The 12,500-nt window shown below is 49.1% G+C and overlaps 1 protein-coding gene across 1 annotated transcript in view; it reads left to right on the top strand.

Moving 5' to 3' along the window:
• The window catches only part of LOC147467593 (tyrosine-protein phosphatase non-receptor type 4-like), a 30,532-nt gene that overhangs the window by 1,110 nt on the left and 16,922 nt on the right, over positions 1-12,500 (top strand). The gene's annotated exons all lie outside the window — the stretch shown is intronic.

Genomic DNA, 12,500 nt, shown 5'->3' with positions numbered 1-12,500 from the left:
GAGCAGGTGTGCGTGCTCGAGAGCCGCCTGAATGGCTGGTGAAGTGGGCGTGGGCGTGAGGCTGAAGAGCAGGTTCTGGGAGCGTGGGCTGGCGGCCGAAACTCTGGGAATCGCGAGCGGGAGATGCAGCTGCTCCTCGATCGACGCACGCCTCTTGCTGTGTGCTCGCGCTGGGGTTGCGGCGCCAGGAGCACGAGGCCGCGATTTAAGCCAGAATTAGAAGACTAAACGCGAGAGCACATATGAGAGGGAGAGAGGGAGAGGGGGACGGAGAGAGAGAGGGAGAGAGGGAAAGAGAAAGAGAGGGAGAGAGAAAGAGAGGAAGAGAGAGAGGGAGAGAAAGAGAGAGAGGGAGAGAAAGAGAGGAAGAGAGAGAGGGAGAGAAAGAGAGAGAAAAAGAGAAAGAAAGAGAAAGAAAGAGAGAGAGAGAGAGAGAGAGAGAGAGAGAGAGAGAGAGAGAGAGAGAGAGAGAGAGAGAGAGAGAGAGAGAGAGAGAGAGAGAGAGAGAGAGAGATAAAGAAAGGGAAGGAGGAGGTTACGCACTCGGCCTCATGCCGTTACTCGTGCATGCCATTCATAAGAAGACAGGTGTTTACGAGCACATAGCGAGGTCAGGCGAACCATTCATCATCACCCCTACTCTAAAGGCGCCCTCCGTTCGACCCGCATGAAAAGGGGGAGCGATTGTGCATGACAGCCGAATAGCGCGTGGGATCACTTTCAGGATGGCTCCCGGGTAAACAATGTCGTCGCGAGACCTCGGGCGCCGTGGCTGCGAATCGGGAGGCGATGGCGCTCCCACAACGCCGCTCCCGAGAGACAAAGGCATCCGTTGTGGGTCGCGCGTTGTTGCCTCGTTTGTTTATCTACGAGGAAAACAGGAAGATTGCTGGGGGGAAGGGGTAAGGGGGTAAGGACGGTAGGAGGGAGAGGTAGGGTTTGGGAAGGGGGAAAGAGAGGGGGAGGGGGAGGTGTGGGAGAAGAGTAGGAACAGAAGATAATGATGTAAAGAAGTTGGAGGAGGTGGAAAAAAGAAATTAGGAGGATGAAGGAAAGAAGAGAGGAGGAAAAAGGAGGAAAGAAGATAGGAGGAGGAGGAGGAGGAGGAGGAGGAGGAAAGAGAGAAGAGAGCAGATGAAGGAAGAGGAGGAGGAAGAAGAAGAAGAAGAAGAAGAAGAAGAAGAAGAAGAAGAAGAAGAAGAAGAAGAAGAAGAAGAAGAAGAAGAAGAAGAAGAAGAAGAAGAAGAAGAAGAAGAAGAAGAAGAAGAAGAAGAAGAAGAGAGCCCAAGTCGAAAGAGGCTGTCCGAATACGCAGATTCATGATGACCGCCATATGGCATCGGACCGGGAGAAGAAATACTTATTTTAACTCTTTCTTAAGTGGCTTTTGTTTATATTCAGGCTATTTAGGGGAGACTAGGGGCAAGGGGGTGGAGGGATCAGGAGGGGGGATGGGGTAGAGCTGAGAGAGGTTATTTATATGCGTTGCTTAATTTTTTATTTGTTTGATTTTTTTGGTTAGTTTAATTACTTCTTATTTATTTCGTTTTCTTTCTTTCTTTTTGCTTTTTTCTTCCTACTTTCCTTCGTTACTTATTCCATTTATTTAGTTGTTGTTTTTTTATGTTATTGTGAAGCAGAGCGGATGCGTATAACCGGAGATCTGCGTACTTGAGATCGCATTAAGAGTCTTGTTTTGGAATTGCATCTATGTCGATGGAGCCTTATGTTTTCGTTATATTTTTTGTTGATTTCTGTTACGAGGTTTTGCTTATTTTGGTAATATTTTCGTTCTGTATTATTCTTTCTTTTTAATTCTTGGTAATTGTTTTCATTTTTATTTTATTTTTTTTACATTTTTACTTGGGTTTATTTTTGTGTTCTTATGTGTACCTTTTTTCCTATTCTTCTTTTGGCGCCGCCTGTAACGTTCTCGTCTCTCATGATCTTTTTTTTTTCCTTCTTGTCATGCAGGTGAGCGTCATGCACCTGCTACTCGCCGCTGTGACCTTTTTGCGTCTTTCTTCTTTCTCTCTCCTCTTCTTTGGTTTCGTCTACTTCCTCTCTCCCTTTCCACTTATTTCGTATTTTCATCCTCTTCTTTTGTTTTATCGCATTCTTTTTCTTCTTTTCTCCCAGCTATTTTCCTTCTTTTTCCTCCTCCCTTCCTCCTCCTCCTCTTCCTCCTCCTCCTCTTCCTCCTCCTCCTCCTCCTCCTCCTCCTCCTCCTCCTCTTCCTCCTTCTCCTTCTCCGCCTCATCTGTCGCATCTCTTCACTCACATGAAATTGGCAGTGACAGGTACTCGTGCACCTGGTTTCTCCCTCCCGGCGTTTGTTAGGCGAACGGGGGGGATGGGGGGAGAAGGGGGGAGGGGAGGGGTTAGAGAAGTGGGGGGGGGTGGAGGGAGGAAGGGAAGAGAAGTTTGGGACAGAAGGAGGGATGTGAGAGGGAAGGGAGAGAGGGAAATAGAAACTAGGGAAGTAAAGTGGGACGTTGACGGAGGGGAAGGGCGAGGGGACAGGGTGGGGGGGGGGGGGGTTGGCACCTCAGCGATAGTTTTCCGCGGAAGAGGGACACTCATCAGATTTTCCCTTTAAAATGCTATTTCCCTCTACTACCCCTCCCCCTTCGTCGCCCCCCCCCTCACCAGCACTTGCTCGGCCTCGTAATGGGATTCAGGGAAGTCTCATTTATTTATATTTTCTTTTATTGCGATTTTATGATTAATTAATGGGGGTTATGATTGATTATTGTTACATTTGTTACTAGCATCATCACCATCATTACTAGTATTACATTCGGTGTTATGATACCGTAATTTTTGTGTGGGGGGGAGGGGGGAGAAGTTGATAAAGTTTTTGTATATCTTTCGTTATCAGCATCCCCACTTCACTTCTTATCATGTTCTCCCTTTTCCTCTTATCATTTACCCTCCCCCGCCCCTTTTTCTCCACTCCCCTCCCCTCCCCTCTTCTCCTCTCCCACCCCCCTTTATTCCTCTTAATCTTCGTGCCTGGTTCTAAGGGAAAGACTTGTTGCCTCTTGCACCTGTTGATTGCACGCGTCACGCCAACGAAATGAAATCCATTGGGATTTATTAAAGATATTTTTTTTTGCGGGTTTAATGGTTTGTTAATTTGCATATTTCAATATCCATCACGCGATTAAGCCCTTGCAGGACGAGATTGCATGACGGAGACATAAGGATAGGAATAAATGTTGCAGATATCTCGTGGCCCTGCTCTTTGGACCTTGAGGTGTGTGTGTGTGTGTGGGGGGGGTGATCTCAGACATGTTAGAGGATTGCGTTCTTTTCCTTGAATTGGTTGTCTTTGTTCTATTCTGGTTGTCGATTAAGCTATCTGTCGGTTATACGTGCTGCAGGTATATACGTTTGCGTGTGATTATTAGGACACACTTGAATTTCCCATTAGGACACTCTGCCCCGTGCTCCCGCCATAGCAGGATGCGATACCACACCGTAGCGTTTGCAAAGGTACGTAATGGTATCATGCTACGTACATCACATGCCTAAGGCAACGTGTTTATCGTTAATATATTATAAATACTATATATCAAGAAACACGCATTCATACACGCACTCACACTCACATTCACACACACACGCACACTCACTCTCACTCTCAATCTTATTCACTCTCACACACTCATTCGCTCACTCACACACTCACTCACTCACTCACACACTCACTCACTCACACACTCACTCACTCACTCACTCACTCACACACTCATTCGCTCACTCACTCACTCACACACACTCACTCACACACACTCACTCACTCACTCACTCTCACACTCACTCACTCACTCTCACTCACTCACTCACTCACTCACTCACTCACTTACACACACACACACACACACACACACACGCGCGCGCGCGCGCGCGCGCACGCACACAAACAATAAAAGAAATCCCCCCCCCCCCAGTCACCGATAAGACCTCACGTGGACGCCCATGAGTCGCGTCTCAGCGGAATAATATTAATAATAATAAAAAAAAAAAATTCCAACGATTAACAAGGCGATTGTCAGAGGCGTTCGTTCTTGTCGACTTCGATCGCGCGCACGCCCCCCCCCCCCTTGCGTGATGGGGGGAGGGGGGGGGTCGGAGTGATGGTAGGGGGTAGGGGGTTACGGTTCAGGTGTGATGTAACAGGTGTTGGATTGTGGTTGTGGTGGCTATGATGCGAGGTTTTATTTCGATGAAGAACTTAAGACTCCGATAAAGGTCTCGGAAGATTAGTTATCTCCGCGCCGCATTCGTATTTAGCTGATTGTTATTATTGTTATTATCATTATTATTATTATTATTGTTGTTGTTGTTGTTAGTATTATTATTGTTGTTGTTGTTGTTGTTAGTATTATTATTGTTGTTGTTAGTATTATTATTGTTGTTGTTGTTGTTGTTAGTATTATTATTGTTGTTGTTGTTATTAGTGTTGTTATAATTGTAATAGTAATGATAATTGTTATTATCATTATTATGATTGTTATTATTATCATTATTGCCATAATTGTTATTCATGGCATGTGCATGGGGCGGCGGCGTTGGTAAGGTTTGGCAGGGCCATTTGTAAAGAAAAATGTTGACGATGAAGAACGATTATGGTGATAATAGTAATAATAAACAAGGCAAGATTAATGATAACAGAAATGATACAATTATAATAATGATACTTGTAAAGCTGCAATGGTAATGACAAGCTCATTAAGAGTGACAAGAGCAAGAGCAAGAGCAACAAAAAGAAGCATGTGGGCGTCGCTCGTATTCGTGCCGCCCTGACTGCGCCCGTGTGAATGACTGGCTGTTAATGAGAGTGTACGTAGGTAGCTGCAGCTCTGGGCCGTAAGCACTAATATGGGCGGCGGAGAAGGAGCTGTGGGCGTGTTAGGGGAGGGGATGGGGGCGGGTAGGGTAGGGGAGGGTACGGTACAGGGGAGGGGGTATAGAGGGTAGAGAGAAGGGCAGGATAGGATATGGATAGTGATAGGATGCGGACTGTATGTGTGTGTGTGGTTGGTGGTGGTGGGGGGGGGGGGGATGGTAAACTAGAAGGGAGCTTGTGGGTGATTTGGATTATGTGGAGTAGAAGGGGGGAGGAGTGAAAGGGTCCTCCTACCTCTCCTCTATCTCCTCCCTCACCTCCATCTCCACCATCTCCTCCATCTCCACCATCTCCCCCTCCTCCATCTCCTCCTCCACCTCTTCCACCTCCATCTCCTCCTATGTCTCTTCCACCTCCATCTCCTCCTCCTCCACCTGTGTTTAGCACCTGTCATCATGATCAGCATTGCACCGTCAACCTCCACCTCGTGTCCGTCGTTATGGGAGTCCCGTTCATCAGCTGACCTGTGTGTTATGATGACGCTGCAAGAGTACGAGAGCGATGGCAGCTGCTATAACGGGTGAATTCTGTGGATGAGTTTGAAAGGGGAGGGGGAGAGGGAGGGGGAGAGGGAGAAGGAGAGAAGATGAAGAATTGGGAGAGGGAGAAAGGAGAAGATAGAGATGGGTTCAAAAGAGGGAGAGGTGGAGGGGGAGGGGGAGAGGGAGAAGATGACGATGAAAAATAGGGCGAGGGAGAGGGAGAAGAAAGAGATGGGTTTAGAAGAGAGAGTGGGAATGAGAGGGAGAGGCAAAGAGAGAAAAAGAGAAAGAATGAAAATGAAAGAAAAAAAGAGGGAAAAGAGAGGTAGAGAGAAAAAAAGAGAGGGGGAGGGAGCGAGCTATGAAGAAAAAAACATTAACGGAAAACTACCTGAGTTACCCCATAGGTCGCTACGGGTATTGCATTATCAGTTTTCTGAGACGCCTCTGTAGGCTTGCAACCCAGGCTAGACTCGCCTTTGTGAGAAACGGAGACGAAGTTGCAGGCGGTTGCCTATTGCGTAACCGCCCCCCCCTCCCCCCAGTCCTCCAGCCCAGTCAAAACTATGGCTCAACGCCCCGACTCAACGGACTCTACGAGGGGGTATGGGAAGGGGGAGGGGAAGGGGGAGGGGGGCGTAGGACGGAACGAAGTATGAGGGCAGGTAGGTGTTAGCGATGCGTTTGGGCGGAGGGAACAGGGCTACCCTCGAAGGAATCCTGGTGACGCCCTGATCACCCGTGATGCTGGACGTGGTAGAGTGGGGGGGGGGGAGAGAGAGAGAGAGAGAGAGAGAGAGAGAGAGAGAGAGAGAGAGAGAGAGAGAGAGAGAGAGAGAGAGAGAGAGTACCTAGAGATAAGAGATGAGAGGAGAAAGAAGAACGAGAGAGAGAGAGAGAGAGAGATAAAGAAAGACAGACAGAGAGATGGAGAGAGAGAGAGAGAGAGAGAAAGAGAGAGAGAGAGAGAGAGAGAGAGAGAGAGAGAGAGAGAGAGAGAGAGAGGAAGGAAAAGGAGGCAGAAGCGAGAACGGGCAAGGAAGAGCTGCGGGAGAGAGAGGAAAAGAGGAGAAGAAGGACTAAGGAAAGAGAGGAAGAGGGGATAAGAGGAGAGGGAGAGGGGCCAGGGAAGACGCCGCCGCCAAAGCAGCCCCTCCCGGGCGAGCGAGGGCTTTCGAGAGCAGGTGAATTCGGTTGAGGATCGTTGGTCAGAAAAGGAGGCGGTGTGGCCCGGTGCCAAGACGTCTCGGGGGTAGGAGAGGGGCAGATGGGGGGGGGGAGGTTGGTCCAGCCATAAACCAAGGTCACGACTGATGACCAAGATGGTCTCTGGAACGTCCATTAGCCAACACGGCTGGAGGAATAGGAAACGTACGAACGCGGAAAACTAAAGCCCGAGAGAGGCGTCGGCGTGGCGAGCGGGCAGAGGGAGACGCCACCTGTGCGCTCGTTCGCGCCCGCTGGATGTGCCTTCGATCAACAAGGCGTCCCCGTCGGAGGAGGCGAAGAGGGACAGGCCACTCGATTATGCAGCGACGGCCTTGGGGCGCGCGGGGCATGCCAGGGATGCGCACGCGGGTTTATGTGTGTGTGTGTGTGTGCCACGACTCCGTAACTACGTCGTCGCTAGCGTGTCCGCGCGGCCGCCCACATGTGCCCCCCCCCCCACACACACACACACATGTTAGGTGTCTGTGCCCCGATACCCTGTTGGTACCCCCTTGTGTTTGAGTCTTCCTGTCCCCCTTCCTTGTCCCGTCCACCACCTCCATCATTGTCCCCTACCCCCTGCCCCGTCCCACCCCGTCTGTATCGCCAACCCCCCTGCCCATCATCCATCCCCCCCCCCCTTCTACTCGTGTGTATGCGTCTGTTGGACCCTCCCAATGGGGGCGCCGCGCATACCGGGCGATGATTCATGGAGGCCTGTTACGAAGGGGTTGCGCTCATACCACGCATTTCCTGACGGGCATCGCGGGGCATCGCTGTGGAATACCTGAGCGCTGTGACATTCCTTCCTTCTCTCTCTCTCTCTCCCTCTCCCCTCTTCCTTGACACTTATGTGGAGGTGAGCCACTGCACACATTAGGAAATCTACCCAAGCACAGAAGGAAGCCACATGTGCGTCTCACACACTCTCTTTCTCTCTCTCTCTCTCTCTCTCTCTCTCTCTCTCTCTCTCTCTCTCTCTCTCTCTCTCTCTCTCTCACACACACACACACACACACACACACACACACACACACACACACACACACACACACACACACACACACACACACACACACACACGCACACTTACTCACCCTGATACTTATTCACCCTCATACCCACCCACACTGATCCGCACCTACACTCAGTGAGAGAAAGAGAGTGAGTGAGTGAGTGAGTGAGTGAGTGAGTGAGTGAGTGAGTGAGTGAGTGAGTGAGTGAGTGAGTGAGTGAGTGAGTGAGTGAGTGAGTGAGTGAGTGAGTGAGTGAGTGTAGACACATGTTGGCACGCATTAATGCCCAGTGTAGGAAGTGTGGAAATCGTGGCGAAGGTGAATTACACGTTCTCGCCTAATAAGTGTAAAGAGGTATTTAGCAGGAACGGTACTAAAAGGTTTCGATCGAGTGGTTGTTAGAGGGGCGGGGGTGGTGCGAGGGAGAGGGTGAGTGGAGGGAAGGGGAGGGGGTGGAAAGAGGAAGAAGAAGAAGAAGGAGGAGGAAGAGCGAATGGGAGAAGGGGAGGGGGTAAGGAGGAAGGAGGTCGAATTCAGCGACTATTTCCAGATTCGGCGTGGCCTTGCGGTTGCCTTGCGTTGCATGTTGTGCGCCGCGGATGCAAAACACGTTGCTGGGATGAAGGAGAGGAAAGTAAAGGAGGAAAATATGTGAGTTTGTGCTGCAAAAGGAACAACAACAACAACAAAAAAAAGATAAGTTTGGAGCAATGTGAGAAAGGGGGAGTCAGACCTGGTCGTGATTGGGGTGCTCGAAGGGGTCGTTTTAGAGTCGTGTTTGTTATCTTGCGACGGCGCTGCCTGTCACGTTGGTAGCATTCGTAGTTGCTATGATTGTGCCTAATCCTAGGTGATAAGGCGAGAGCCAATCCTTAGTCTTACCGTGGATTATCGTCGATGATTTCGAGTAATATCACCATGAGAGCGCAACATATGGCCGAGCGTGGACGGATCGCATGATTTCGATAAGAACGTACGTGAACGTAATCTTTGGATAAGCGAACGCGCACAAAATTCCTTACTAATCGTTTTTCTTCGTCTGACCCGAATCCGTGAAATTATCAATGTTGTTTGTCAAGCGGGTCGCCGGGTCGGGTCCTTCGTGGTACTTGGCGACGGGCGAGACGGGCACTTCTTTTGCTTGCCGTTGCTTTTGTTTGATTGCACGGCTGGATGGAGGAAGGGAACTCGACGGCCAGGTATGGCTTTGCAAATGCAATTCCTTGGAGAGAACTTCAGAGAGCAGTAAGGATGAATCTCGCTTTCGGCTGCGCGAGGGGAATGGAGAGAGAGAGAGAGAGAGAGACAGAAGGGGGGGTGGAGGGGGGATGAGTCTTGCAAGCACCGTCGACGTGATCTGCAAGATTGGCGACTCGTTTATTCAATTGGCTCACTCGGAGTAGGATGTGGGGAGTTTGAATCAGTCGGGTCTTTTATTTACCTTGAGACGGCGGGAAGAAGGGCTCAGCGATGGCACAGAAGGGGGGGAATACGTAATTATTAATCATTAATTATTACCAATCATTGTATCAAACATTCTTATTACATCGGTGCCTATTTTTGATGTCCTGAAGAATATTTTGGAAGGGACGAGGTGGTCCGAGAGCTGGGCATTTATCGAAGCGAATTATGAAGCAACCGATGAGAGTGACTGGATTAAGTGATAAGACCGGGCCGGAGTAAACAAGAGAGCTATCATGCGGCGATAAGGTCTTCGGTGTCCGTCACATCACGCCTGGGGGATTATTTCTTCGCGATTCGATCTGCTGAGGGAATAACTTTTTTCCAACTCGTGCCCGATTGTTTTGTTCCATTTGAATGAAAGGTCTTTTATGAAATGCTCGTTGTAAATTGTGGATCTGGATTTTGAGAGTAGAAATTGATGTCGGGTTTGCGTGTATTTTGATTGAATAAAAAGGAAGGCGTTTAGAAGGGGAAGTGGCATGACCATCGTATTGCATGCCAAGAGAGGAGCGATTACGTGGTGCAAATCTTCAGGGCAGCAAAGCGTGCCGGCGAAAGTATGGTGTCGGGGGTCTGGTTGGGGCAGGGCAGGGCAGGGCAGGGCGTGGTGGCGGCGTCGGTACAGTGACACCAAGACAATGGCAGGAAGGAAGAGGTGCACTCTCTCGTTCCTTGGAAATTTTTCCTTCTTCGCCGCATCCGGCACTGACGAGAAACGACGCCCCAGTGACGGCAACAACCAATAACAACAACAAACAACAAAAACAACGCCGGCGACAGTATCAGCAACGACGACTACGACAACTAACAACAGCAACAACGACAATAACAATAACAACCACGACACAAGCCGCGCTCGCATCGTCGTCCGTGCCGTGGGCGTTTTCGTTAACGGTTACGCGTTTCATTAGCAACTTATCGGTTACGTGAGGGTGAGAGATAAAGAGATGCCGAGGGTGCCAGCTGATACCATACGGACGCAGCTGGTGACTGAGGTGGTTATTATTTTCTATTATCATTATTATTATTATCATCGGATAAAGGGAGACATTGAAATCCGTTGGGGAGGGAAAGCTATGGGCGAGAATGAGGCAGGACGGGAGGGCAGGGAGGGTAGGACTAGAGAGGGAGGGGTAGGGTAGGGGAGGGCGAAGGTGGTAGGAGGGAGGGCAGGTGAGGTTAGGAGAGGTAGGAGGCAGGGCTGGCGAGGGAAGAGGTGCTAGGAGGGAGGGCAGGGGAGGTAGAGAGGAGGGGATGGGCATGAAAATCCTTATATGGGTCGGTTTCGACGTGCCTTGCTCTGGCGGGAGAAAGCCTGGGTCCTGGATGACTTCATGGCTATTTTTAGAACCTGCGAAGGATATCTCGACACCGTACTTGAGTCGCATGATTTATTTAGGTGACTCCGACAGCATCTTCTTCTTCTTCTTCTTAGTCTTCTTCTGTTTCTATATATCGTTTTCTTCCTTTTTGTCTTCTTTTTAGTCCTTATATTCTTCTTTCTCTCCTTCTTCTTCATCGCCTTCTTCTTCACCTCTTTCATCTTTTGTTAGTAGTAGCAGTGCTACTGTAACAACATGCTGTAGTTATTATATTATTACTACTACTACTATTATTATTATTATTATTATTATTATTATTATTATTACAAATAGTATTATTATTATTATTACAAATAGTATTATTACTCCTCCTCCTCGTTCTCCTCCTCCTCCTCCTCCTCCTCCTCTTCCTCCTCTTCCTCCTCTTCCTCCTCCTCCTCGCTTTATTCTCCATTATCTTGTGTCCTGTCATGCAAACCTTTCCTAAAATCAGCAACTATTCTAGGGCACTGAAGCCATAGTCGCGACCCCTTACTAGTGGCTTGTTAAGACCAGTTATATTTGCCACTGATATCGTTATCAAGTAGTCTTTACCTTTGAATGAAATTATTATCATTACTTTTTTGCCATTGATATCATGTTTATTTTTTTGACCCTGATGTTTATTATCATTGCAAATTGATGTTGATTTTTATTTGATTGATTAGATGCCATGCTGTGATTTGAGATTCTGTGTCCTCACGTAAGGTCACAGGGCATTGACCGTGATTTTTATACTGGGGTAATTTATTCTGGTATTTTCTTCCTGGTATTATTATTTTTTTCTTTCTCTCTCTCTGTTCTCGTCTGTGAGCGGTGTGCCTGGCGCCCGTCCAGCTTTCTTATTAATCATGAGACTTTTTTTCTTTTTAATAATTATCTTTTTATCTGTTTTTCTTTCTTTCTTTTTCTTTGCGGCTATAGTGAGGGCAGGTGGAGATGCTGTGATGCTTTGAATGAATGGAGAGTAGGGAGTGGGGGAGGTTGGTGTGTGTGTGCGTGTGTGTGAGCGTGTGTGTGTGTGTGTGTGTGTGTGTGTGAGTGTGAGTGTGAGTGAGTGAGTGAGTGGGAGAGAGAGAGAGAGAGAGAGAGAGAGAGAGAGAGAGAGAGAGAGAGAGAGAGAGAGAGAGAGAGAGAGAGAGAGAGAGAGAGAGAGAGAGTGCGTGCGTGCGTGCGTGCGTGTGTGTGTTTATGCTTAAAGGTTGCTGCGTTTGTGCATTTGTTTGTGCGCTTGCGTTTCGGGAATGTGTGGTTGTGCACGAGCATATTTATCTTCGCGTGTCCATCTGTCTGTCTTTGTGTCACTCCACGCGAAAGACTTCTGCACAGTGTCCAGGGAGGAAGGGAGAGGGGCGGCCTTATAGGGGCAAGGTGCAAGTACCCCGCCATGACCCGTCCCCTCCTCATGGCCCGTCCCGTCCTCATGACCCGCCCCCTCCCTCGTCCACAACAACAACAACACCCGGACCTGCTCCCCCCTCTCTCCCCTCCCCTCCTTTCTTCTCCTCTCATTTTCCCCCCTTTCCCTTCCCCTCCGTTCGTCTCCTCTCATCTCCTCTCTCCTCTCCTCTCTTCTCCTCTCCCCTCCTCTCCCCTCCTCTCTTCTCTTCTCCTCTCCTCTCTTCTCCCCTCCACCCCCCTCCTCTCCTCTCCTCTCCCCCCGCACTTTCTCTCCGCCGCCGTCCGTTGCGATGCTCTCGCCTCGGAGGTCGGCCTGCTCGGGGAACCTCAGTGCAGTTATACGGGTGGGTTGCGTTGCGCTGGGGATTGTTGGATTTGTTTATTTGTTTGTGTGTGTATATGTTTATGTGTGTATGTATGTATGTGTGTATGTGTGTAAAACAGAGAGAGGAAGACCTGCTGGCAGGGAGACAGACACAGACCGACAGCCGGAGACAAATGACAAGCTTAGAGACAATACTTTCTGAATGCGAGTGATGATACCATGATGATTAAAGAAGAGATTTTCACAGGGAACAATATTCAGGTAAATGGTAGAGAGAGAGAGAGAGAGAGAGAGAGAGAGAGAGAGAGAGAGAGAGAGAGAGAGAGA

Source organism: Penaeus japonicus, unplaced genomic scaffold, assembly GCF_977035675.1.
Source record: "Penaeus japonicus unplaced genomic scaffold, GWHDUDI00000001_assembly GWHDUDI00000035, whole genome shotgun sequence".
Lineage (NCBI taxonomy): Eukaryota > Metazoa > Arthropoda > Malacostraca > Decapoda > Penaeidae > Penaeus > Penaeus japonicus.
Note: the sequence above shows the minus strand (reverse complement) of the source record. Positions and strands in the feature narration are given on the sequence as shown.